This window comes from Lissotriton vulgaris, unplaced genomic scaffold (genome assembly GCF_964263255.1).
Source record: "Lissotriton vulgaris unplaced genomic scaffold, aLisVul1.2 SCAFFOLD_2533, whole genome shotgun sequence".
In the NCBI taxonomy this organism is placed as follows: domain Eukaryota; kingdom Metazoa; phylum Chordata; class Amphibia; order Caudata; family Salamandridae; genus Lissotriton; species Lissotriton vulgaris.
This window is the reverse complement of record NW_028251863.1, coordinates 29,514-56,810: the sequence shown is the minus strand read 5'-3', so window position 1 is coordinate 56,810 and position 27,297 is coordinate 29,514. Positions and strand designations below refer to the sequence as shown.

Here is a 27,297-nt window from a genome sequence, read left to right as displayed (position 1 = left end):
CCGATCTTTAGCCCACTCTGCCACCCCAGTTCAGACATGGCCATATGCAAATCAGTCTGACCCTGTGCCTCATGGGAGCAATCTAGCCCGAACTGCCAAGCCATGCCTTCCCTGGACCGGAAACAAGCTTTCTAGGACCGGTTTCTGGCATTCCAGCCGTCTTCAACCAGGCTTGCTTGAATCCAGTGGCAAAGTGAGCACACGGATGAGATTACGCCGACAACCCCCGGGAGTATATGCATGTTCAACTCATACAGGGGCTGCTCTAGGCTCATGGGTGGCCCTAGGCAGGGAGCTTAGGTAGGGGGCCCCAGAAGAGGGGGTCCGGGCGGGGCGGAGCCCCTCGGAGCTCAGGAAGGAAGTGGAACAGCGCCAGAAGCCGCCAAATCCCTGCCAGGGGCTGCCACGCAAATATGTATCCATCCTCAGAGGTTTATTATAGTAAGGATATATATTGGCGGGGCGGCCCCTGGGGTTTGGCGGCCCTGTGCAGGTGCACAGCTTGCACATGCCTAAGGCCGCCCCTGAGCTCAAATGACTCGTCCCTGGTTCTTCCCACCCTCAGTTTACGGCGAAAGTTTCCCGACTTCTTTTTCTAGCCCACACTGCTCCTAAAATAGTTTATTTGTTTAAATAAAAGCAAGTGAATAAAAGTTTGCCCGTTTCTCCCATACAGTTTTAGCGCCACGGGAAAGACCGCATGACCTTTTGGAGTTGAAATACATGTGAGTTTTGCCGCATAATTCGGGTTCGATGCTGTAAACGAGCCCCCTCTGCGTGGGTCTTTTGACCCCTTCAGATGCCCATCCATGCCAAGGGCCCGGCCTGTGAGCCAGCCCGGGGGCGGCCATGCCCACTGAGTGCGCTGGTGTGCCTGTCTGCGAGCAGACCCCCTCGGGGGCCAAATATATGAACCTAGTGCGACCAGGCAAGATAAAGAGTTTTATGACTTTCATTATACAGTAACACAAAATACATCTAATTAAAAAGAAAAAGTGATGATACTCCCCCGCCCCTCCAAGGGAACCATGTGTGTGTCCAAAATCCTTTGTGGAAGTCTCAAAGGCGTCAATCTGTTCTCAGCAGGGAAATAAAACAAGCATTGAAAATGTAATGGGTCTCGCCTTTGATTTTATTAAAGCCATTTGCTTTGCTAATGGTATTGTATAGCAAAGCGAATGGTTTTAACTTAATAAAAGGTGAAAACTATTGCATTTTTAATGCTTGTTCCTATCTAGCGGTGCTGTTTAATGAGAGGGGTACATGGGCACACAAAAAAAATGCCATGTTGAGAGCGACAGTAGCGGTCCATGATTTTGCACGTAGGCTAGCGGCCAAACCCATTCAAGTGATATTAAACAGGCCCCTCTTACCTTTCTGAGAAATTCAGGCCTTATGTTCCCTCGAGATCTCTCTGCTTGAGTACCAAACATATGTTGATGGTGCCGCGAGTAAGAAGAGAAAGACTAGGAGGAAGGGCTCTCTTTCATCTTGGCCCCGCTACTGGATTGAGCTGCCTCTACCTCTGAGACAGTGTTTAGACCATCTACAATTCAGGAAGCTGCTCAAGACCACTCTTTTCTGTACCTGTTAACTTGTTGGAGCCACACATCACCCTCATTTATTTATTTATTTTTATTTTGAAAGTTTTATAGAGCGCGAACAAGATCCTAGCGGATATCAGAGCGCTATACAAGCAGTGAATGTTATTTATACAGTCCATAAGAGTAGATTCAAACAAAAGTACAAAGAATATACAAAAACAATAGTATGAGCAGATCCAAAACCAAAGTACAAAAAGTATAATGAGAACTAGAACAGTATAGGTAAGTGTCTTGTGGTTGGGAGCGCGAATGCATGTCACCACAGTGATTCATCAGACCATACTCATGTCTGTTTGGCCATGAGGATGGACTTAACTTCCTTTTTAAAAGCAGGAAAGGACGGGTTAAGCCTGATTTCTGGGGGTAAGGCATTCCAAATTCTGGGTGCCATCCCAGAGAAGGATCTGTTATAGGTTTTTTTCTTATGGAATTTTTGTGGTTTCAGTAGTAATTTTTCCGAATTTCTTGAGGATCTAGACCCACCAGAGATCGTCAGTTTCTGTGCCAGGTAACTGGGTGTTTTTTGATGTAAGGCTCTGTGCGTCATGCACGCATTTTTCAGCTGAATTTTCGCATCTAGGGGTAGCCAGTTCAGGGATTGAAGGTCCGGGGAGATGTGGGAGCTACGTTTAGATCCACTTTTGAGTCTTGCTGCCGCGTTAATTGAAGCTCTAAGAGGTGCAGTTGATGTTTTGGGTAGACCACAAAGAGAGACACTCCTGTATTCCACTCTGGGTATAACCAGGGCTTGTACTGCCTGCTTAAAGTCATGGTGTGGTAAAAAGTGTTTTAGTTTCCTCAATGTGTTTATCTGGAAGTTAGCTCCCTTTGTAGCATTGCTGATATGTTTTTGCATGTTGAGGTTACTGTCTAACTTTATTCCAAGTGACTTCGCAGAGTCCACAATGGTAGGTTGTATGTTGAACGCCGTGATATGTTTGATCCAATCTTGCATTTTGGGGATTTGAGCCGGCGGGGCTATTAGTAGAAATTCGGTCTTCAGGGCGTTCAGTTTAAGATGATTTTCTGCCAGCCAAGTTTGGGTGTTCTTAAGAGCTGTGCTAAGTAGTTTGATGTCCTCTAAGGTGTGTATCTTGAGGTATAGCTGTGTATCATCTGTGTACATGTGATATTGCATGTTGGAGGTTTGTAGAATTTCTGTTAGAGGTTCCAGGAAGAGATTAAACAATGTTGGGGATAGTGCGGATCCTTGCAGTACCCCCAAGGTTACTGGGACGGGCTTAGACAGGGAGTTATTGACTTTGAATTGTGTCCGATTATGGAGAAATGAAGTGAACCAGCTTAGCACTGCCCCAGATAGGCCCATTCTGTATTTCAGGAGATCTAACAGGTTCTCGTGCTTGACCGTACCAAGTGTACCGCTATTGCTAAATATGGCTCTGCTATTAGGGGATATAAGGAGGCTGAGGAACTCCAAATAGTGGAGAATACATTTTTAAGAAATTTACTTTCGGTTCCCCGATCAACGCCCTTTTTTAATTTCAAAATATTTTATTGTTATAAATAAACAAATGAAGATACAGAATATAAATAAAGTGATACATTTGAGAGCAAATAAACAGACCATCAGAAGATGAAATCCAAAAATAATTCATATGAAATGCATCCATATATAATAAATAAAAGTATTCTGCCAGAGATAAAAATATGCCTTCATGAAGATCAACGCCCTTTTATATATCATTCATCAGGAACTGGGTGTTGGTTTTGTATCAGATCTTATTGGCATGGCTCCGCTTTTGTGGTGGGTCAGGATATGGATGAACCCGGAACTGGAGCTGAATCGTAAGATTGTCCAGGATTGCCTCTCTATAGATAAAACAAGAAGTGTCCCCTGGCTAGGTTATACCAAGAGTTTGACAGTGAAATTAGGGCGGCCCGCATTATTTGACTCGCCGACAAGCCGGTGAGAGTGGACCTGTTGTGGGTGAAAATACATTTTGCAGAAATGATGCCAGCAGAGAGAGAGGCTCGAGAGCTCCTGAACCCACAGTACGAGCGTATGTTTGATTGGGGACATCGCCAGCAATAGGACAGCGCTTTCATGAGATAACAAAGCCTTACCACCGCTTCCTTTTAACAAGTTTCAGATTGAACCTTTTGCACTTTGTTTTGGCGGAAACACAGGGTGGTGTAAGATGAAAGACTTGGGCCCATGCTCTTGTGATAACTTCTCCGCCCAGAGCACCTGGCACTTTATAATGTTCTGCGACTATTACCATCACTTTCGCAAACTTTTTTAATACCCATATTGAAAAACAAAGGCTTTATGCAGGTTAGGCGTGCATTAATGACTTTACAGATGCTAGTAATCCATGGGATTGTTTAATTACTGCAAGTTTTGTGGCTGCAGGGGTTAAGGAAAGGAACAAAAGGTGCTTGTGAAGAGGTTTCTACTCGCCTCTTATATAGTAATGATGGCTAAGGATTTTATTCTGAGGTTTCTGGTGCATAAGATCATGTTCTAAAAAGAAATATGTAGACACACGACCATTTGCAACGACGGCAAATTATTTTTATTCTGATGATTTTGGTGCCAAGATTATGTTCTTAAAGAAATATGTACATGTTTTTTAATGGTTTATTTAGATTTTATGCAGTATACTTTCATGGTTTTAAATTAACTGAATAAAGTGATTTTAAACTGAACCCCAAGGAAGTCACAGCAAGGCGAGTACCTTTCTTTAAAATGTTGTTTTAAGCTTAGCTCCAAACAAGAACAACCTCTAAATAAACTACTATGGGCTGGAATACCCAGCGGTGGCTCGACGCTTCCCTTCCCAAGCGATGCTGCTTGGATGGAGCCCTGAGCAATCCTCAAGCAGAGGGACTTTGAAGCAGCAGTCACTTGACAGGTTTTTAAAAACCTCCTGAACAAAAGTAGGATCTGTGGCGCTACCGGGATCTGCAGGGATCTGCCGGGATCTGCAAGAATCTGCAAGGATCTGCCGGGATCTGCAGGGATATGCCGGGATCTGCTGGGATCTGCAGGGATCAGCAGGGTTCTGCAAGGATCTGCCGGGATCTGCAGGGATCTGCAGGGATCTGCCGGGATCTACCAGGATCTGCAAGGATCTGCCGGGATCTGCAGGGATCTGCCGTGATCTGCAGGGATCTGCAGAGATCTGCAGGGATCTGCCGGGATCTGTGGTTCTGAAAATTATGGACCCTGCTATAAGGTGGTACGCAAGCCCAACACTCTTGTCAGAAAATATCATCATACCATGACGAATTTGGTATTGGCAGACCGGTAATGATTAGGACATTACAACTGTGCATTTGCGTCACGATTAAATGACGAGAACACCCCTAAATCACCCTTTATGTCCTAAACCCTCCATCGCCATTTTGTGAGCGGCATCCATCTTGTGGTTGCCCTCATATAGTCAATTGACCAAGGCCGAATTCGTGCTGAAAGGACACGTCCTCCTTTCCTGACTCCTCTCTGACCTGGGCGAGCTGCCTTCACTGCCTCCAGCCAAACCTGTTCGGGCAGTCCCCAACCCACTGGCCGAGCGAGATTAGCATCAAGGCACAACATGTCATAAACCATTCACTGCATACAAACTATGCTTTATCATACACACACCTGTCCCTGTTTTCTTGTTTATGGCTAGTTTTACAATGAGGAGGTGCCCGATTTTATTGGGGTTTCATCGATATCTGATGGGAGTTCTGGGCCTGGCTGGGTAATCCATCACCAACTGGACATACGAAAATGTAGGCTGGCCATCATGACTTTGCTTTTTCATTGTTGTGAAAATATGTATATGACCGTACAGTAAACCAAAGAATTTTGCCTGAAGTGTAATATTATGTATAAAAGGAGAAGGCTGGTTCTGTAAAAACGAACAGTCTCCTGAGAATATACAAACCGTGCTGTTGTACTTCTAGGACGCTTGTTACTTGGTTGCAGCCAATAAAACTCGATCCTTGACATCACCTAGAAGACTCTGTGTTTCTGTGGTCCAGAACAGGAAGAACTCAAGAGGTCTCTGGGTGTTCCCCTGGCACCACCGGGTTCCTAAAAACCCGGCACCTCAGTTGGCGCCCAACTTGGGGCGGTATCAAGCGTTGTCGGTCCAAGCCAGATGTTCGTGAGGAGCTTCGTGTGAAAATTCCAGAGGAGGGCCAGCCACTTCAGCGACCCCTGTATGTCGACGTGTTTCCTAAGGTCTTTGCTGCGAGATTCCCTGTGTCCCAACAGCTACAAAGGACTGCTGCCCTGACTATCGCCCTGTTTTGGACCCATTGATCCTTGGTAGAGCGAAACGATAGACGAGTCTTCTAGTGACGTCATCGATCATCAATACTTCAGTTAAGTATAAGTGGAGCATCTCCCAGTCCTTAGTTTGATTCTTAGTTTTGGTATCCTTGAGATACGCTTTGTTTGGAACTTGCAAGCGCCAAAACCAAGGGACTCGTGTATTCACGAGAATATCGTATTCGATAATCCTTTGAAGTTTGAAGCTAGACTAGTGAGCGAAGATGCCTGGTTTTAGCAGACTTGGAAACTTGTTTTGTCTTGGTTGTAGTAGGGACTCCCGATTAGAGGATTCGTGTCCGGTTCCTCCAGTTGGAACTCCAACATATGAACTCTATATAAAGCACATGAGGTTCCGTGACAATTGTAAGTGGTGTTTCCGACTCGCACGAATATGGTCGAGTCTGGTATCTATGAACCGCAAATGACGAGTTTAGTAAGTGTGCGCAGTTTCGCTGTGCTAACTTAAACCGTTCGTTTGTTACGTGGGTTTCTCATCTGTACCCACGGGTTCCATCTTAGATACGGCATCCATTTTGTCTCTTGCCCTCAAGTAGTCAGCGGACGGACGCTGTCCGCTTCGCGACCCTGGGACTCCCAAGATATTTGCGGAAGACACATGTCCTTTGTAAGTGTCTTTATGACGAGGGGGTTGCTACTGTAAGGCAGGTGGCGCCGCTCGAGGCTCATCTTGCCGCACGGACTTATTGTCTCAGCCGTGCATCTCATTAGGCACGTCCCTTTGATGCCTGTATCTCGTGCTTCCCGATACCTCCCCTTTGACACCCTTTTCGATCTCCCCACTGTCTCCGTCTTCCTCTGCACCTGTCTTCGTTCCTGTTTCGATCTACTTGATTGCTGATTGGAATTTGCTAATGGTGGGAAGATGGGTTTTTACAGTTGGGAACCGCCAAATGTTTCCGCACTTATGATCCGGACCTCATGTGTTTGAAAGTGACCAAAGCGACCCCTCTGGGAGCTAGATGTGGGAACCGAGTTGTAAACCTTTGTGTATCATGTTAGCCTATGGGTAAAAACTGTATAAAAGGAGCGATCCACAAAACCAATTTGAAGCAGTCTCCCCGAACTACACTCGATGTACTTCCTGTGATTTCTGTGTTCCCTGCAGTAAATAAACCTTGACTCTTTGACGCCGAAGGAAGTGTCCCGTGTCTCTGTGACTTGTACGCCGGAACAGGTTACCCACGAAGGTTTCAGGTGTTGTGCCCTGGCACCGCTGGGTCCAAAAGAACCCAGTCCTTCAGTTGGCGCCCAACGCGGGGCTGCATCAGTGGTACCGGTCCAAGCCCGACGATCGTGAGGAACTTCGTGTGAAATCTCCAAGGGAAGGTGCACCCCGCTTCATCGATCCTGTTGTCGAAATAAGTGGCCCGAAGACTTTTCCCGCGAAGATTCCCGCCTCCTAACGGCTGCGACGGACTGCTGCCCTGACTGTAGACCTGTTTTGGCGCCTGGCGTAGACCTTGGTATAGCGAGACGATAGACGGGCCTTCCTGGTGACGCCATCGATCTTTGAGTTAAGTATTTGTGGGTCGCTCCCATAGTCCTTGGTTGTTGACACTTTAGCGAGTGTCTTTGTTGTAAACACTAGTGGTTTTTGTTGTACACGCTGTGTGAGTGTTTTTGTCGGTGACACTTTGCTAGCGTACTTTGTTGTTGTATTTGTTTGACGACTGCAGCCGCCAAAGACCGAGGGTTTTGTTCTTTGCTGGGACTTGGTAAATCCCGTAACCCTTGAAGTTTGTGAAACTCGGCTAGTGTGCAAGATGCCTGGTCGCAGTACTTTGTTCAGTTGTTGTAGACCTTGTGGTGTGGATTCCCTGCTGGAGGACTCGTGTCCGATACCTCCGGTTGGAACTCCTACTTATGACTTATATAGCAAACATGGGCTAGGCCCGATTGCTTTTAACGATTACTGGATAAAATATACAAAGAAAGACGGCGATCTTCGTTGGCCACCTCACGGTAGCTTCGAAGCGTCGATCTTAGATAATTTGGAAATAAAGTTGTTCGAACGTAAATCTAGGCCGGCCATGTTTGATGCCTTTCGGTTGTGGCGCAAAGAAGCCCGACAGAAAGAGATCAGACAGAATAAACGTAGTGAGCGAGATAATGTTGCTACCATAGTGAAGAAAGCTGAGCAGTTTCAGCGTGATAAGGAGGATAAGGATAAGGAAGTGTTTGAGAGGCTACAACGTATGACCATAGATAAATGCTATCCTGTTTTGGCTACGGAGTCGGATAAGAAGGAAGAGGCAGTTGAGGATCCTTTAATGTCCTATCTTATGAAGTCGCCACCTCCGTACGTACAGGGTACCGCAGCTCCTGTGGTCCCTGCCGTACCTGTTCTTCCACCTGTTATTCCTCCACCCGTTCCTCCACCTGCACCCGCTCTTCCGACTGTTCCTGCTCCTGTGCCTGTTTCTATTCCTACTGCTCCTCCGCTTCCACATACTCCTACTCACGCTACTGCTCCTGTGTTGTTAACCCCTGTTGTTGCTAACGTTTCTACTCCTTCTCTTGTTAGTCCTGTGTCTTACTCTTGTCCCTCTACTCGTAACCGTAATTCTCCCATTGCGGCTAGCTTCTTTCAGTCGCTCGGACCTGTCTTTGGGTCCGCTGGTTCTGATGGTCCACCGCAGAGGCGTAGTCAGCTTCCTGGTAATAGGGAACGCGCTGCGCTATACAATATGGCGATGGGTTGGATGGACAATCCGCAGAGAAATCCACCCCGAGTTGTTCTTGAAACATTTAGTCAATTCAACATACCGACTCAGAGATATGTGTTTGACGAAATGTGTAAACTTTTACATGATCAGATAGCGGCCGTTGCGCCTGACGAGGTGCTGACCGCCCTGTCTAATCTTCGGCTTCAGTTCGCAACTGGACTGATAGTCGATACTAATGTCCGACGTGCTATTGAGCAGTTGCTGTCTTTTCGTCTCGCTCCTATTCCTCACGCACTGTTTGTTGAGGATATTGAACGCCAACAAGCCGAGTCTGGCCAATATCCCATGCGTGAAGTTCCGCCGGTTTGGATACCAGCTGATAATACTAATGTTAATGCTCCAGTGGCAGCACATTTCCAGAGAGTGTGGATACATCTCCCATGGAAACGATCGGAAGTGCTTCAGGTGAAACAATCTTTGCCCGATCCTCGCAAAAATCCTGTTGGGTATTATAAGGAACTATCGCAGCTCGTAGATGCTACGGTGATGAATCTTGCCGATATCGACATGTTGTTTGGCAACGTCGTACCACAACCGGTATGGGCTAAGATTCGTCACCAAGATCACGCAAATGAATTAGGTGGTGATTGGAATGCCATTACAGCGGCAGACGCTGGACAAGTGGCTGCTACTAAACCCGATCAGTTGATTGAACTTCTTCCTCAGCGAATCATTACATTAATGAAAACGCTTATGCCAGCTATGAGGGTAAATTGGGACAAGTTGTCAGCCTGTAAGCAAAAGAAGGATGAGAGTGTATCAGACTTCTTTACGAGGTTTGAGGAAACATTCGTCGATCATAGTGGACAGGATCTGGGTACTGAGGGTGGACAGAGGTTGTTTGTGGATAAATTTGTATCGAACTTATTGCCCGACTTGTGCAATAAATTGAAGAATTCAGAAAGTGCATGGGCCGTTTCTACCTCAGCTCAGATTCTGGCTACGGCACAATATTATGAAAATAGAGAGAAAGAAGAAAATGACCGAGCTGATAAAAAGACAAAAGAGCTGAAAACTAAAGTGTTGTTACAACAAGCGTATCCGCCGCGTTCTAATCAGAATGCGTCTCAGCAGAATAGATCACAGTCGCAATCGAATCGATCGCAGCCGCGTAACGGTTCCTCTTTCCAAAGATCTTCGTTGGGGTACAATCAATGTGCTTACTGTAGACAAGAGGGACACATCAAATTCAATTGTCCTGCTCTGAATGAACGTAATAGTGGTAATTCGTCCAGAGGAGGCCGTGGTGGTTCGCAGAATGCATCACGTGGTAGAGGTCGTGGTGCTCAGAACGACCGCTCTGACAACTCATCAAATTCTAATAACTGTTTTGACCAACGTGGATCATCGCAAGGACGATCGGCGCAGTACAATGTAGACGATTATTACGTCGATCAGGGGACTGACGACAGTAATTACTAGGACAGCCAAAGACAAAAGGAGGGAGTGGTATCAGTTCCGGTTGATCAGAGAGGGCCTTACGTCGCAGTTGCTACATCGGGCGTCGTTGAGCCTTTTCTGTTGGACACTGGTGCAGCGAAAAGTTCTATTATGCATTCGAAACTCCCTGGCGCACCTTTGTCTGGCTTAACAAATGTATCCGTTGGATTCTCTGGCGCCCCCGTTAGCAATCCAGTTTCGCATCCTTTGCCCCTTCAAATTGGGCCACGTGAGCTCGAAGCTCCGTTGATTTTGACCACTGGTTGTGGCGAAAATCTTTTGGGTCTGGATTTGCTTAAGCGTTTGTATGCAACATTGTATTGTTCTCCTGCGGGTGTAAAGCTTACGTTAGGTGAGAGGGTTGTCTCTCCTATGTATTTGTCTCTCGATAAGCTTCCACCGGAATTGGATTCTCTTCCTGCGTCTTTGTGGGCGACGGGTCCAAATGATGTGGGCCTGCTTGATATCTCCCCTTATGTTGTACAGTTGAAAGCTAATGTGCGGCTGCCACGTATTCCCCAATATCGTATCTCTCTTGATGGTGAACGAGCACTGTTAGCGATCATTTATGATTTGATCGAGAAAGATGTTATTGAGGAGACTCGGGGAAACGTGTGCAACAGCCCTGTACTACCCATTCTTAAACGTACTGATCCTACCAAACCGCCTGTTTATCGTTTTGTTATCGATTTACGGGAGGTGAATAAAATTGTGGTTCCTCAATTTCCTGTTGTGCCTGACATCACGGCGCTACTGACTCTGATTCCAGCTACTGCATCATGGTTTTCGGTGATCGATTTGAAAAACGCCTTTTTCAGCATCCCGATTGCCGAAGAGAGCAGGGACCTTTTCGGTTTCTCTCTTGGTGGACGTAGCTTCCGGTTCAAACGCGCTCCTCAGGGCTACTGTGAAAGTCCGTCTATTTACAGTCAAGCCTTGAAGGGTCAACTGGATGCGTTTAGGTTGCCGGTTGGTGCGGCCTTAATCCAATACGTCGACGACTTATTGGTGGCTGCTGATACTCAGGACATTTGCAAAATTGCTACGGTGTCGTTGCTGCAACATCTCTGTGAGTTACATCACAAGGTGTCACCTTCTAAACTCCAATATTGTTGTCAAGAAGTAACCTATCTAGGTCACTTATTGTCAAAGGAGGGAAGGAGATTGACCCCAGAGAGAATTGCAGCGATTGCGCGAATGGCTGTGCCACAAACCCAAAGAGATGTGCGTGCCTTTCTAGGTATCACGTCGTACTGTAGGCAGTGGATTCCTAATTTTTCATTGCTAGCGAAACCATTGGTGGCTCTTACGTGCAAGGATGTTTCAACTCCTTTACCATGGACGGAAGAATGTCAGAAAAGTTTTTCTGAACTGCGTGATTCATTGTGTTCGGCCCCTGTGTTAGGTACCCCTGACTACAGTAAGCCGTTTACGTTATATGTTCACGAGAGAGAAGGTTGTGCGTTGAGTGTCTTAACGCAACCTTTTGGTGGTAAGCAACGTCCATGTGCATATTTTTCCTCGACCTTAGACCCAGTAGCTAGAGCATTGCCGAGTTGTTTGAGAGCAACTGCGGCAGCTGCGGTCTCCATCCGACAATCAGCAGGATTGGTCATGGATAATATGCTTACGGTGATGGTTCCGCATGCAGTCGACACTCTTTTGAATCGAACGAAAACTCAGCACTTGACGAGTGCGAGGTTGTCTGGGTACGAATTGACGCTCTTGGCAAGCCACATTCAAATAAAACGTTGTAATGTCCTAAATCCGGCAACTTTGTTACCGATTAGTGCAGAGTCAGATCAAGTAACAGAACATGACTGCTACTTGCGTACAGAGGAGGAAACAAAAGGTCGAGTGGACCTTAAAAACACCCCATTGGAAGACCCTGACGGCACTCTGTATGTGGATGGGTCATGTTTTAAATTGCCGAATGGTGATGTGACTACCGCTTATGCTGTGGTAACATTGAATACTGTTGTTGAGACTGCGAGATTGAATCAGAATTCTGCCCAAGCTGCAGAGCTGATTGCTCTTACTAGAGCATGTGTATTAGCGAAAGGGAAACGTGTGAATGTGTACACCGATAGCCAGTATGCTTTCGGTGTAGCGCATAGCTTTGGACGATTGTGGCGAGAGCGTGGTTTCTTGACGTCGCATGGTACGAAGATACAGCATGGCCAGCTTGTGAACGACCTTTTGGATGCATTGACTTTGCCTGCACAAGTTGCGATTGTCAAGTGTAGTGCGCATCGTAAAGTGACGGATGATGTTGGTCGTGGTAATGCGTTTGCAGATGAGATTGCTAAGGAGACTGCCCGGAACCTTAGTACTCGAATGTATGTGACGAGTTCGGTTAGGTGGCCTACAGAATCAAGTATGTGTGTAGATACTTTTGAGAGTGTGAAAGCAATTCAGAATGAGGCCACTGAGACTGAAAAGACGAAGTGGAAAGAAAGTACGGGAAAGTTGGATGCGAATGGTTGTTGGATTGATTTGTCGGATCAGAAAAGATGGTTGTTGCCTGATGCGTATGTGCTGGCCGTTGTGACAATGGCACATGGGTTAGCACATATCAGCGCGAAAGGTATTTGCAAGTTGTTGGCTGATGTGTGGAAGAATGATGGTATTACAAAGTGTGCTGAACGTCTGGTGAAGAACTGTATGGTGTGTATAATGTACAATCCTGGCAAAGGAACCCCAACTCCCCCAGGCAGTTTTGCTCCTCCTTCGTATCCCTTTGAGGTGATTCAATTGGACTTCATCCATATGGAGCGATGCAATAACTTGAAATATGTTTTGGTTGTGGTTTGCGCATTCTCCCGATGGATTGAGGCCTATCCCCTCAAAGACAATACTGCTTTGTCTACTGCGAAAATCCTACTGAAGGAATACTTTCCTCGGTATGGAATGCCTAGAGTCGTGTGGTCAGATAATGGAAGTGAGTTTGTTGGGAGTGTGATGAAGAGTGTGTGTAAGGGCCTTGGAATTAATCAAAAATTCCATAGCGCCAATCATCCCCAGTCAGCTGGATTGGTTGAAGGGTACAATGGCACCCTTAAACTAAAACTAGCGAAGATTCAGGCTACGACTGGACTTTCGTGGCCTGACGCTTTGCCTCTAGCATTACTGTCAACTAGGGCGACTGTACACTCCCGAATAGGGCTTAGTCCCTATGAAATAGTGTTCGGCCGTCCTGCGAATGTGTGGGGGGTTCCTAGGCCAGGTATATTCGTTGATCTTGAGTATCCGATGTTGATTGACTACTTACATGACTTGACTGCTAAACTGAGGTTAATTCATCAACAGGTTTACGACGCTTTGCCGACGCAGACGGAGGGTCCAGGCCACCAGCTCCAGCCCGGTGATTGGGTAGTTACCCGTAACTTCTCACGCAAGAAGAATCTGGACCCCCGCTTTGTTGGACCTTTCCAGGTGCTCCTGGCCACGAGGACTGCCGTTCGTCTTGAGGGGCGGAAGAATTGGGTACATGCTACCCATTGTAAGCGAGTCCCTATTCCTTTGCCGGCAGACCCGTGGGTAAGGAAAGGCATTGCGTCAATAGAAGCAGAGACATTGCCGGCGTTTGTACCTTTTAGCGACGCACAGCTTGTTGAAGAAACCTCAGCGCAGCAGAAAGCCACTGTTGAAACATTGTCAGCAAAAGACTCGAGACCAGATCAACAAACTGATCAGCAGGACGCTGTCTCTTCAACGGATCCTTTGTTCAACGAGCAGACACGTCCCGGGAGACATCGATATTCGTTGCGTTCTCACACTAAGGACAAATAAAGTTTTTCTTGCTTTGCTGAAATTGATAACTGCAATATCTTCGTTTCCCCTGATCAACTTTGAACATTCGTATCGTTGAAACTTGTTTTGTACATATATCAAGCTTCTTCCTTGTATCTTTTTCCTTCCACAGCAGAGAATTATTGTGCTAAATAAATACATATTGTGTATTGAGGGCCGTAGGGCCGCGCGCGTACTTCCTTCTGGACAGTAGGTCTTGACGCTAGGTCAAAGGCCGTCGGTTCCTAGGAACTCCTGGGGATTGACTATTGCTGCACAGAACGAAGTGCGTCAAGAAACGTTGCGGACGGTCGTAGGGAAATGGCATTTTCGAAGCTGAACGATTTGGAAGGAGCTCAGGCGTACAGAGTCAAACTGCAGAAACTCAGTCGTACTAAATGTGTTGTATTCCAATTGTTTGTATTGTTTTTAACTGCTTCTGCATTCTTGGCGGGTGGGGTGTATTACACTATGTCTTACTTCTTACTTGCTACCCCTACTCCTACTCCTTACCCTAACCTTACTTTTACTACTACTACTGCTTCTCCCCATTCCTTTCATATTTTACCGGAACACGAACAGGCTAGACGTGTAGAATTCCGCAACAATTCCTTTATCCAGCTCCTCCATCAGCATCAGTTAGTGGTTAACACTACTAATTGTTGGGTGTGTGGGTTGATGCCACATACTACGGGTAAGGGAATTCCATATCTGGTGTTACCGTATAGTTCCCAAGGGTCAGCTCGAGCATTCCAAACAATGCTTCGAAGCGCACTGGGTTTCCACCCCACTCCAGAACAACGTTCCCCCAACTCTGGTCCTACCTCGTATCAGTGGGTGCTATCGATGGCAATAGAGGATATGGAAGATGAGATCCATGATGCTTTTCTCATCCCTAAAGAAGAGGTACAAGCCTATAGGGTCCTGAGTAGAGGGGAATATAGTATGTTCACTAATGAAAAGCAGCTTAAAAGCTCGCCTCCAATATGGGTCGTACCCCACACTGGTAATCTTTGTCTCGTGGGTCGTGGTTCGCAAGCCTCACTTGGAGCCAGTGCTTGCATTGAAAGTTACGTTCTGCCAATGTCCCCGTCCCCTGTGTTTCTGGCTGCCAAGGGTACGTACTTCATCTGTCATGATCGTGCATACACATGGTTGCCCGTAGACTTCATGGGCTCATGTTTTGTTGCAAATCTGTTGCCTCCGACGTTCACTGTAGATGCCGATTACCATAAGACTAGAGTTGTACGAGGCGTAATTAGCGAAGAGGACACTGCCGGTCAAGAGGCAGGAGACTTTTTCAAGGGTTTCCTTCCGTTTTGGGGACCTATGGTTAATAGTAGGAACCTGAGACGTTTGACTCGAGTGGTAGAATCGACAGCTAATGTTACTGCCAGTGCCCTTGGTAATATCACCACAGAACTTCAGGCGGAGAGACTTATGACGTTACAAAACCGTATGGTTTTAGATGTCGTCTTGGCAGATCGCGGTGGGGTATGTAAAGTGATCCATTCGAGCTGCTGCATTTTCATACCTGATAATGCTCCTACTGTCTATCAAGCCATCTCGAAGTTGCATAAGATCTCCGAATCCATACACGTGGATGTAGGGGATTGGACGCTACTTGGTTGGTTTTGGGGCCTGATGTCGACTTGGGGTTGGAAGATTCTGATGATCATCGGAGTTGTGGTAGTGTTCCTGTTCACGTGCTGCCTTTGTGTGCAGTGTGGTCCTGCCTTATGTGGCCTCTGTGCTACAACGTGTATGAGACAACCACCTGTTACCAAGGGGACTCGGTCGGACAGAGCTATGCTACAACGACATCTTGATGGTCTGATGAATATCGAATATGATTCCGACTAGTGCTTGCCTACATGAGGGCAAAAGGAGCGTCTGAGGTTCCGTGACAATTGTAAGTGGTGTTTCCGACTCGCACGAATATGGTCGAGTCTGGTATCTATGAACCGCAAATGACGAGTTTAGTAAGTGTGCGCAGTTTCGCTGTGCTAACTTAAACCGTTCGTTTGTTACGTGGGTTTCTCATCTGTACCCACGGGTTCCATCTTAGATACAGCATCCATTTTGTCTCTTGCCCTCAAGTAGTCAGCGGACGGACGCTGTCCGCTTCGCGACCCTGGGACTCCCAAGATATTTGCGGAAGACACATGTCCTTTGTAAGTGTCTTTATGACGAGGGGGTTGCTACTGTAAGGCAGGTGGCGCCGCTCGAGGCTCATCTTGCCGCACGGACTTATTGTCTCAGCCGTGCATCTCATTAGGCACGTCCCTTTGATGCCTGTATCTCGTGCTTCCCGATACCTCCTCTTTGACACCCTTTTCGATCTCCCCACTGTCTCCGTCTTCCTCTGCACCTGTCTTCGTTCCTGTTTCGATCTACTTGATTGCTGATTGGAATTTGCTAATGGTGGGAAGATGGGTTTTTACAGTTGGGAACCGCCAAATGTTTCCGCACTTATGATCCGGACCTCATGTGTTTGAAAGTGACCAAAGCGACCCCTCTGGGAGCTAGATGTGGGAACCGAGTTGTAAACCTTTGTGTATCATGTTAGCCTATGGGTAAAAACTGTATAAAAGGAGCGATCCACAAAACCAATTTGAAGCAGTCTCCCCGAACTACACTCGATGTACTTCCTGTGATTTCTGTGTTCCCTGCAGTAAATAAACCTTGACTCTTTGACGCCGAAGGAAGTGTCCCGTGTCTCTGTGACTTGTACGCCGGAACAGGTTACCCACGAAGGTTTCAGGTGTTGTGCCCTGGCACCGCTGGGTCCAAAAGAACCCAGTCCTTCACACAGAGTAGGTCCTATCACATATAATGAAGTGTGGATGAAATACACCAGAAAAGATGGTGTTTTAAAATGGCCCCAATATGGTAGCTTTGATACAGAAATCTTAGATAATCTCGAGGTGAAACTGTTCAAGAAGAAAGCCCGGCCGGCGATGTTTGACTCTTTTCGCCTATGGCGCAAGGAAGCCAAACAGAAAGAAATGAAATTAGCAAAGAAAAATAAAAGAGGTATGTCAATGGTACAAGCTGCCGTTGCATACAGGGATAACGAGGAAGAGCAGGAGAGTGAACAAACACTTAGAAGTAAGAAGCTAGCAGTAGATAAATGCTACCCAATGTTGCCACATGAAGGACAAGGATCAAAAGGGACATCTGAGAAGGATCCTCTAATGTCCCACTTGCTGAGTTCACCACCCCCCTACGCACAAGATGCTACTGCACCCCCGCGACGCTTTGTTATACCGCGCCCCGGTGCACGAACTCCAGTTCTTACACAAGCACCAGCTCCTCTTCAGCTGGTCTCTACTACTCCGGCGCAGCCCTTTCAAGGGCCGCTGCCTTTGCTACATACTCCATCTGCTTTTTCTATGACTTCGCCTACTGCTCCAACCATGTCTTCTGATACTTCTTCTGCTATTGCCTCGACTTCTACTGTACATTAGCCTGTCTTTTCTGACGTTTCTGCCTTTCCACCTGTTTCTCCTTCTGTTCGACAGAGAGTGACAAACACTGTCACTGGTCTTTTCTCACCTTTCTTTGGGTCGCCTAAGACGACCCCTAATACAGGACGTAGACAGTTACGAAGTCGACTGCCTGATTATCAGGAAAAAGAAGTGCTGAATGAGTTAGCACGTAAATGGGTTACTGATACTGTAAAATATGACGTTGAGTCTGTTATGGAAGTCTTCCATCAGTGGAAAGCACCCACACAGAGATATGTATTCGAAGAGATGTGTGTATATCTCTGCGAAGATTTGAAGACAAATGATCCAGAACGCAACATGAAGGAATTATTCCGTATGCGTTTCAAGTTCTATGAAGGCATGATTGTAGGTACCGATGTTGAACGAGCAATAGATATGTTGTTATCTTACAGGAGTAAGGGGAACAATTCTAGGTCATTGTATGAGGATGACACGCCAGGTAGGAAAAAGGCGCGACAGTACCCCATGAGAGAAGTTCCTCCAGTATGGAGGGAAGGTGATGCGAATGCGAATCCAGCAATCCTGCCGCATTTCCAGCGCGTATGGGTACATGTCCCATGGAAAAGATCTGAAGTTTTGGCTCTAAAGCAGACATTACCTGATCCACGTAAAAATCCTGCAGGGTATTATAAGGAGTTATCACAGACATGTATCATGAATCTGGCCGATGTAGACATGTTGTTTGGAAATGTTGTTCCACAGCCTTTATGGGGAAAGATTCGTCATACAGATCATGATCAAGAATTGGGTGATACATGGGCTAATATTGCCGCTGCTGATGCTAGACAAGTTGGTGGTTCTAAACCTGAGCCTTTGGTAGCAGAACTTCCTGGTAGAATTATTGCATACATGTAGACTTTAATGCCTGAATTGCGTGTGAATTGGGACAAGTTGTCTGCGTGCAAGCAGAAGAAAGATGAGAATGTGTCTGACTTTTTCACGAGGTTTGAAGAGACTTTCGTTGATCATAGTGGTCAGGATATGGCTACTGAGGGTGGCCAAAGATTGTTTGTAGACAAATTTGTGCATAATCTGCTTCCTGAACTATGTAATAAATTGAAAGATTCAGAGAGTGCTTGGGCTGTTTCCACATCAGCGCAGATTTTAGCCACAGCCCAGTACTACGAGAATAGACGCAAAGACGAGCTAGAGAAGGCAGATAAGAAGACTAAAGATTTGAAAACTAAAGTCCTTCTCCAGCAAGCCTATCCACCTCGTAATAATAATCAGCAAGATTATCAGCAAATACAAAAGTATTCGAGAAACTCACAAAGAAACGAGTCTTCTCAACAGCGTTTACCATATGGGCCGAATCAGTGTGCGTATTGCAAGGAAGAGGGTCATTTTAAGAATAATTGTCCAGCTCTGTTGCGACGTTTGAATGGTGTTTCTGGTACGAGAGGTAGAGGTGTTCAACAGGCTCCTAGAGGTAGGGGTCGTGGAAACTTCCCCCAGAATGCTACTTCTTTTCCGCCTCAAAATTCCATGAACAGCTTTGATCAACAGAATAATGTGTCCTCTAGGACAGCTCAGTACTATGCTGATGACTACTATGCAGAAAACGAGAATGAGGGTAATGATTGCTAGGAAGCCATGGACAAAGAGAGGGAGTTGTTTCAGTTCCAGTAGATCAGCATGGACCTTATGTTGAGGTGATTACATCAGGTGTGTCAGAGCCTTATATGCTGGATACTGGTGCTACAAAAAGTTCTATTATGCACTCAAGACTTCCTGGCGCACCTTTGTCTGGCAAAATGAATGTTTCAGTAGGTTTTTCAGGTGCCCCGGTTAGGAACCCGATTTCTAGTCCTATGTCCCTTTCTGTTGGGCCATGTGAATTGGAAGCACCCCTCATTCTTACAACAGGTTGTGGTGAAAATTTGTTGGGATTGGATCTGTTAAAGAGATTATATGCGACTTTGTACTGCTCTCCTTCGGGAGTACAACTTACCCTAGGTAAGAAAGTGGTTTCCCCAATGTATTTGTCAAGAGAGAATATTCCAACAGAATTGTCATCACTTCCAGATATACTTTGGGCCACTGGTTCTAATGATGTGGGTCTTTTGGAGATAGCGCCATATGTCATTACATTGAAAGCCAATGTTAGGTTGCCACGTATTCCCCAATACAAGATCTCTAGCGAGTGTGAGAAGGCTTTGTTAGCAATTATTTACGATCTGATTGAAAAAGATGTAATTGAAGAGACAACAGGGAACATTTGTAACAGTTCGGTTTTGCCTGTTTTAAAGCGTACTGATCCCTCCCAACCACCTGTCTATAGATTTGTGATTGATCTTAGAGAAGTGAACAAGATTGTTGTGCCACAGTTTCCAGTTGTTCCCGATATCACTGCGCTATTGACTATGGTCCCAGCGTCAGCCACTTGGTTCTCGGTGATTGACTTGAAGAATGCTTTCTTCAGCATCCCGATTGCTGAGGAGAGCAGAGATATTTTTGGCTTCAATTTAGGAGGACGAAGCTTCCGCTTCAAACGCGCTCCTCAGGGCTACTGTGAAAGTCCATCTATATTCAGTCAAGCTCTGAAATCACAACTTGACACGATTGTTCTACCTGATGGCGCGACTCTTATTCAGTATGTAGACGATTTGCTAGTCACTGCAGATACTGAGGAGATTGATGTGGGCATGTGTGAAGACACAATTGAAAGTGTGAAGTCTATACAATCCGAGGCCACTGAGAAAGAGGTGAATGAATGGAGAAAATGCAAGGGTAGATTGGATGCGAATGGTTGTTGGGTCGAATTATCAGAGCATCAGAGATGGCTTTTACCCAATGCGTATGTGCTTGCAGTGGTGACAATGGCTCATGGGATGGCTCACATCAGTGTGAAAGGGATCTGTAAGTTGTTAGCTCCAGTATGGCAGAATAATGGCATCCCAAAATGTGCAGAGAATGTGGTCAAGAACTGTATGGTGTGTCTGAAGTACAATCCTGGTAGGGGAACCCCAACTCCAGCTGGTCATTTTGCGCCTCCAACGTATCCGTTCGAGGTTTTGCAGCTAGATTTCATCCACATGGAAAGGTGCAACAATCTGAAATACGTACTTGTTGTTGTTTGTGCCTTCTCCAGGTGGGTGGAAGCATATCCCCTTAAGGACAACACTGCCATGTCCACAGCCAAAGCCCTTGTCAAGGAATTCTTCCCCAGGTTTGGTATGCCTAGAATGGTCTGGAGTGATAATGGGAGTGAATTCGTGGGACGAGTGATGAAGAGAGTGTGTGAGAGTCTAGGCATACATCAGAAGTTCCACGCTGCAAACCACCCCCAGTCAGCTGGATTAGTAGAACGCTATAATGGCACCCTAAAACTGAAATTGGCCAAGGTTCAAGCGAGCACTGGTCTTAAATGGCCTGATGCTCTGGCCTTGGCACTCCTATCTACCAGGATGACTGTTCATTCGAGAATAGGACTTAGTCCCTACGAAATCGTATTTGGCCGCCCGGCCAACATATGGGGAGTGCCAAGGCCCAAAAAGCTAAGCGAGATAGAGCATCCTGTGCTGCTTGACTATTTGCACGAATTGACAACGAAATTGTGTGTTTTACACCAACAGGTGCACAGTTCCTCTCCACCAGCATCTGATGATCCAGGCCACACAATTGAACCCTCGCACCTGGGTTCTGGTGAAAAACTTTCAGCGAACAAAGAACGAACAGCCCAGGTGGACCGGACCACACCTCGTCCTTCTCTCCACTAGATCAGCCGTTCGTGTGGAAGGAAAGAAGAATTGGATCCACGGGGCCCACTGCAAATGGGCCCTGTTACCTCTGCCTTCTGACCGGTGGGTCCAGAAAGGAATTGCTGACTCTGAGAACGAAATAGTGCCCCAATTTGAACACTTCAGCGATGCACGTTTGAAAGGAACTGCTACAGAGAAGGAGAGCGATAGCATTCTGCAAGGATCTGTGCCACCGTCAATGCAATTGGACACTACTGAGCCTGAACTTTTATTCCAAGACAACACAGCACCTGGTCGAAACCGCTATAACTTGAGACCAAGACCTTGATTAAGGACAAATAAAAAGGTTTTTCCTCTTTTTGATTGTGTAGCTCTCTCATCTAGGATACTTGCTCATTTTTGATTTTCGAACCGCCATCCGGTTCTGCTGCTAGGGTCGCACTTGCCACAGTCTTTGGAGTGCAGCTGTAGACGGTTAGGTCGACAGTTCTGGTTGGTCTAAGGGAATTACCCTGGACTGAACAGAAGCACTCCTTGGCAGAATCAACCTCCCACCGCGGGCAGCAACTTAGAGGATGGAGTTTCCAAAGATAGAGAGACCTGCCAGATCTGCGAACTTTGAAAAGACAATATGCACTGTGATGGCAAGAAAACAATTTTTGATAATATGCATTTTAATGTTGTGTAGCATAATGGTATTTTTGATTGGCTATACTCTATTTACCTTTCGAGTTACATTCGTACACAACACTCAGCCCACACCTCCTCCTACTGTTTCCCCACACTCCTTTCACCCTCTTCCCGAACACGAGTCTGCCAGAAGATTAGAATTTGTAAATAACTCATCGTTCAGCTCCTACACCAGCACCAGTCTGTAATGAACACCACAAACTGTTGGGTATGTGGACTTATGCCACACACAACAGATAAGGGTATCCCATATTTTGTCCTGCCATTCAGTTATTATGGTTCTCTGTGGGCTTTCCAGACCATGTTCCTGTTTGCCATAGAACCGTACCCCCCGCGTCCCACAGGGAAAAATTCAAGCAACAAGGCACTAGTGGCAGGAATAAGAAATATGAGCAGGGATATCGACACGGTTAGAACAATTCCCAGAGACGAGTTGACGCCTTACAGTCGATGGAATGTAACTAAGTTTGGGATTTCCTTAGCTGAGAGCCAGAAAGCAAAGAAATCCTCCCCCATCTGGATAGTACCCCATCAGGGTCACCTGTGTCTGCAGGGAAATGGCAAAAACCCTAGAGCTCAGTTGGGGAAGAGTGTCTGCACTGAGACTTATGTTTTCTCGTCTCAGACCTCCCCCTCATTTTTAGCAGCTAAAGGCACCTACTTCGTCTGCCACGACAAGGCATATACATGGTTGCCCCCTGACTTCTCGGGCACATGTTTTATCTCATTTCTGCTGCCACCCACCTACACGGCCAAGGCAGATTACCACCGGACAAGGACAGTTAGGGGTGTCGTGAGTAAAGACGACACTGCGGAACAGGAGTTTGGAGATTTCGCAAAGGGTTTTCTGCCGTTTTGGGGGCCTATGGTGAACAGCAGGAATATTCGCCAATTGACGAGGATAGTTGAATCCGCCGTGATTGAAACGGCTGGTGCCCTTAGCAACTTGACTGCAGAGCTCCAGTCGGACTGCCTTATGACTCTTCAAAATAGGGTTGCCCTAGATGTTATACTTGCAGACCGTGGTGGGGTATGTAGAGTGATCCAATCCAGTTGCTGCATTTTCATCCCTGATAATGCTCCGACAGTGTACCAGGCCATCTCCAAACTGCACAAAATCTCTGGGTCCATTCACGTGGACAAAGGAGACTGGTCCTTGCTGGGGTGGTTCTGGGAACTGATATCTGCCTGGGGATGGAAAATTCTGATTTTCATTGGAAGGATCTTAGCCATTCTGTTCCTGTTCTGCCTGTGCGTGCAGTGCACTCCTGCAATATGTGGCCTCTGTGCTACATCATGTGTAAGGAAGCCTGTGTCAAGGGACGAACTGAGCAACAGGATGATGCTACAGCAGCATCTCCATGACTTCATAAATACAGATTTGGACTCAGATTAGCATGAGTTATTGCCTATATAAGGGCAAAAGGTGGGTCTGTGGTTCTGAAAATTATGGACCCTGCTATAAGGTGGTACACGCAAGCCCAACACTCGTGTCAGAAAATATCATCATACCATGACGAATTTGGTATTGGCAGACCGGTAATGATTAGGACATTACAACTGTGCATTTGGGTCACGATTAAATGACGAGAACACCCCTAAATCACCCTTTATGTCCTAAACCCTCCATCGCCATTTTGTGAGCGGCATCCATCTTGTGGTTGCCCTCATATAGTCAATTGACCAAGGCCGAATTCGTGCTGAAAGGACACGTCCTCCTTTCCTGACTCCTCTCTGACCTGGGCGAGCTGCCTTCACTGCCTCCAGCCAAACCTGTTCGGGCAGTCCTCAACCCACTGGCCGAGCGAGATTAGCATCAAGGCACAACATGTCATAAACCATTCACTGCATACAAACCATGCTTTATCATACACACACCTGTCCCTGTTTTCTTGTTTATGGCCAGTTTTACCATGAGGAGGTGCGCGATTTTATTGGGGTTTCATCGATATCTGATGGGAGTTCTGGGCCTGGCTGGGTAATCCATCACCAACTGGACATACGAAAATGTAGGCTGGCCATCATGACTTTGCTTTTTCATTGTTGTGAAAATATGTATATGACCGTACAGTAAACCAAAGAATTTTGCCTGAAGTGTAATATTATGTATAAAAGGAGAAGGCTGGTTCTGTAAAAACGAACAGTCTCCTGAGAATATACAAACCATGCTGTTGTACTTCTAGGACGCTTGTTACTTGGTTGCAGCCAATAAAACTCGATCCTTGACATCACCTAGAAGATTCTGTGTTTCTGTGGTCCAGAACAGGAAGAACTCAAGAGGTCTCTGGGTGTTCCCCTGGCACCACCGGGTTCCTAAAAACCCGGCACCTCAGATCTGCAGGGATATGCAGAGATCTGCAGGGATCTGCAGGCTCTGTCACGATCAGCCCTCACCTGCAGGGTCCTGGATACTTGCACTTCTTTCCACTTTCTGTCCAATTTTACATAAAACATAAATTCATGTCCCCTCGCCTCGGCCGCTGCTGTCTCTTGATCAGGGTCCGAGGGGGAGACAGACACATTTCCAGACTGGGAAGAAACATTCTTACATGTGAGCTACATATCTCCTATTGATTGAAATAAAGAAATACCTTAACAATCTCTTCAGTTTAAGACCTGTAACAACTCGTCCCCGGCCGCCATTAGATGTTTAAATCCTCAGGACTCGGCTTTAAACACCATTTTCCTAGAATTACTGTCCTAAGTAGAAAGGAGGCCGAGTGAGTGAGCGGCCAGCCTTGTTAAAGCTTTAAAGTACAACCGGCTGTGTGTTGGCGCTTTGTATTTTAATGGCAATGCTGTATCGTGTGATGAGTTTAAGTAATCAATCGTGAATAAATAAATCTGAAAGTTGACATCTCCAGGAAACCTCTTTCAAAGCCCCTCTTGGATCCTAGACTCCGTGATCCCGGCAGCTACCCTTGTCCCTTGGGCTCTAGTGTTTCCCTCTGCAGGAAGGCTCAGAGTGCTTCTTAACTCACCGAGAGGTCCGTGAAAATGCTGCTCCGTCTCTTTCTGGACACACCTGAAATGCTCATTGACGATAAACTCTGACCTGGGGTTATTCTGCTTCTTTTTCTCTGTCAGTTCTATCTTTGCTAGCGCCAAGACTTCCTTTAGGACAAAAGTTTGCACTGTAGAAATTTCTAAACACAAAGTAATTGAAATATCCTTCTACAAGTTGCTTTGGTGATGATTTTGAATTTGTGTCCATGAGATATTTACCATGTTTTGATTCTCAGATTTCAGGAGGAGATACATGAAGTATATTGTACAGAAGTACAGAACGATAAAAGACAGGAATGCCCGCGTGGGCGAGGCGGTCCCACTGCAGAAAAGGTACACAAAGCTGCTGATTGTCCAGAAGTATCGCCATGAGCAGGAGCGTCAGCACGAGATCATATCCTATGGAAAGAAGCACGCTGAGGTGATGGACGTCCTGGCCCATTCAAACCATATTGGTTTAGATGCACTCTTCATTGCTGCGGAGGATGGTCACAGACCCAGGACCGTAGTCCTGCTGGGGCCAGCGGGCATCGGGAAGACCATGACAGCCCGGAAACTCATGCTGGACTGGGCTCGAGGAGAGTTCTATCGGGAACTGTTTGATTACGTGTTCTACCTCAGCTGCAGAGAAATCAACCAAGTCACAAGCGACACAAGTGTCTTTGATGTGGTTGCAGCCGGCTGCACCGACAGGACAATACCAATGGGCGCACTGATGGATGATCCCAGCAAGATACTGCTCATCCTTGATGGCTTTGATGAGCTGAAGTTCTCTCTCGACTTGCAGAAGGTCCAGTACTGCAGTGATCCGCTTCAGAGGAATCCTGTGGAAGTCACTCTGAGTAACCTGTTGAGAAGAAATATCCTGTCTCCATGCTCCATCATCATCACCACACGCCCGCGGGCTCTGGAACGGCTCAGGGAGGGCATAAAAGCTGATCTTTGTGCTGAGATAATGGGATTTACAGAAGAGGACAGGGAGTCGTACTTCAGTGGTTTCTTTGCCAATGATGAACAGGCATCCCGAGCCCTTGCCGTGGTGAAAGACAATGACACCCTGTATACCATGTGCTTTCTCCCCATCGTCTGCTGGATCGTGTGCACTGTAATGAGGCAACAGATGAACAGATGCCAGGACATTACAAATGCATCAAAGACCACAACATCTGTCTATTTGTTCTTCTTGTCCACTTTGTTGAGGGACCATAGTGATGCCTCTCTAGAGAACATGCAAAGGAGCCTGAAGAAGCTCTGCTCCCTGGCACTCAACGGCATCTTTGAGCAGAGAATCCTCTTCAGTGAGAAGGAACTTAAACAATATCTCCTCAAAGCGTCAGATATCCAATCATTGTTTCTCAATCAGGACATCTTCCCCCAAGACATTGACGTCTACACAACCTACAGCTTCATCCACCTCAGCTTTCAGGAGTTCTTTGCAGCCCTGTACTACATCCTTGACATCAATGTGGGCTCTCTAAAACCTCAGAGAGATTTAAAACATTTATTGGAGGAATATAGTAAGGATACAAGAGGCCATTTAATGCTAACAGTGCGTTTCTTATTTGGCCTGATCAACAAAGACCTTCTGTGTCATGTGGAGAAAGTCCTAGGGTGTAAAACATCTCACAGCGCCAGAGCTGCTCTGGTGGTGTGGCTTCGGGAGCCGAAAGAGAAAAGACTGCTACAGGATGTTTTCCACTGCTTGTATGAGACTCAAGATGAAGAGATTACTTCCAGGGCCATGAACAGTATTCAGAACATTAATATAAAAAACTCCAGTTACAGGATGATCGATTTCAAAGCGCTTTCATTCTGTTTAAAGCATTGCCAAGGAGACAAGACTCTCGACATGTCGAATTTACACTTCGGACCAAAACTTCAGGAAATCATGAGGCCGGGGATGATAAAATGCTCTACTCTCAGGTATGTGACTTTGGATGTTATCCATAAATGTTTTATATTTAGGTGTGTGGCTCCGTGTGTTAAATGTAAATGTTCCATTATATAGCATTTGTGTAGCCCAAACCTAGCCAGAGGCAGTGGGTCACGGTACAGAGTCAAAGACAGGGATACCGTCAACATGTGATTGGAAAGGAGCTGTTTTTTTGTTATGACATCACGATGTAATGTACTTTGAAGAGGTTTAAATAATCAATCATGATATATGAGTTTATGTGCTCTTTATTGAGGTTTGTGCCTCTTTGTGTTAAACCTCAGACTCTACACTCAGGTTTGTGCCTCTTTGTGTTAAACCTCAGACTCTACATTCAGGTTTGTGTCTCTTTGTGTTAAACCTCAGACTCTACATTCAGGTTTGCGTCTCTTTGTGTTAAACCTCAGACTCTACATTCAGGTTTGTGTCTCTTTGTGTTAAACCTCAGACTCTACATTCAGGTTTGTGTCTCTTTGTGTTAAACCTACAGACTCTACATTCAGGTTTGTGCCTCTTTGTGTTAAACCTCAGACTCTACATTCAGGTTTGCGTCTCTTTGTGTTAAACCTCAGACTCTACATTCA

At 46.2% G+C, this 27,297-nt stretch overlaps 1 pseudogene; it reads left to right on the top strand.

Moving 5' to 3' along the window:
- Positions 1-26,703, top strand: part of LOC147662745 (NACHT, LRR and PYD domains-containing protein 3 pseudogene) — a 267,147-nt pseudogene extending 240,444 nt beyond the window's left edge.
- Positions 26,704-27,297: the final 594 nt, after the last annotated feature.